The sequence below is a fragment of the Octodon degus genome, unplaced genomic scaffold, assembly GCF_000260255.1.
Source record: "Octodon degus isolate 3935 unplaced genomic scaffold, OctDeg1.0 scaffold00037, whole genome shotgun sequence".
Lineage (NCBI taxonomy): Eukaryota > Metazoa > Chordata > Mammalia > Rodentia > Octodontidae > Octodon > Octodon degus.
Genome location: NW_004524613.1, coordinates 9,325,722 through 9,326,846, shown reverse-complemented (window position 1 = coordinate 9,326,846; position 1,125 = coordinate 9,325,722). Strand labels below are relative to the sequence as shown.

At 41.7% G+C, this 1,125-nt stretch overlaps 1 pseudogene; it reads right to left on the bottom strand.

Annotated features, from left to right (window-relative positions):
* Window positions 1–403: 403 nt before the first annotated feature.
* On the bottom strand, window positions 404–871 carry LOC101592410 (annotated as a pseudogene).
* Between the last annotated feature and the right edge of the window lie 254 nt (window positions 872–1,125).

The window sequence follows — 1,125 nt, the reverse complement described above, 5'->3', positions numbered from 1 at the left end:
CCTCACCCATCTCCCCCTAATGTACCAGCTGTGACCTCAGCCCCAGCCCGTTCACACCACTATATGGACAGCTAACTGGTATGGTGTTGCTTTGTGGATGATGAAAGTTCTAAGATAGTTGGTGACGATACAGCCTGAGACTATGCCACACACTGTCGACTGGTACCATTTAAATGGGTGAATTGCTTCGTGCTTCTTTTTTGTTGTTGTTGTTGTTGTTAGCTGATTTTTTTTATTTTTTATTTATTTTTATTTAATAAAATAAATTATTATTATTTATATAATAAATAATAATTATATAATTATAACCGGGGATTGAACTCAGACCCTTGCACTTGCCAGGGAAGCACTTATTCCATTGAGCTATCTCCCTGGCCCTGATTTTTTTTTAATAAACTCATAATTACTTGTCTTCTGGTTTGTTGAAGCAGTAGGTCAGACAACACTTGCCACAATAATGCCTGTCAATGTGGCTGACCATAGAAACTCCAGCACCACATTCATCTGAAGGGCGCTCTCAATGAAGATGACTAATTTTGTCATTTTCATTCACCTTATAGTATTTTAGGACAGCCAGCTTCACCTTCTTTCTCTTACACTTATTCTTCTTGCGAGTGGTGTAAGACTTCTTCCTTTTCTTAGCACCACCGCGGAGTCTCAACACAAGATGAAGGGTAGACTCCTTTTGAATGTTGTAATCAGACGAGATCCATCCATCTTCCAGTTGCTTACCAGCAAAGATCAGCCTTTGCTGATCAGGAGGAATTCCTTCCTTGTCCTGGATCTTGGCCTGTACATTTTCTATAGTGTCCAAGGGTTCAACCTCAAGCATGATGGTCTTCCCCATAAGGGTTTTCATGAAAATGTGCATCTTGGCAGCGGTTCCATCACAGATGGTGGATCCAAAGGGAAGGATGCCTCGCGGGCCCACAGACTATCCCAACTGAAGCGCACTGGGTTTCTAGGAAGCTCAAACCATTACCAAGTTCGTTTGTGGAGGGCCCAGAGCTGGTATTGATTACCTCTCTCAAGATCTTTCTGCTTCACCAACTGAACAGAAAATAGCTGGAGGTTGCTTTTTACATATTTTTAATGTTCGGGTACTAAAAACACTCACCCAGACTG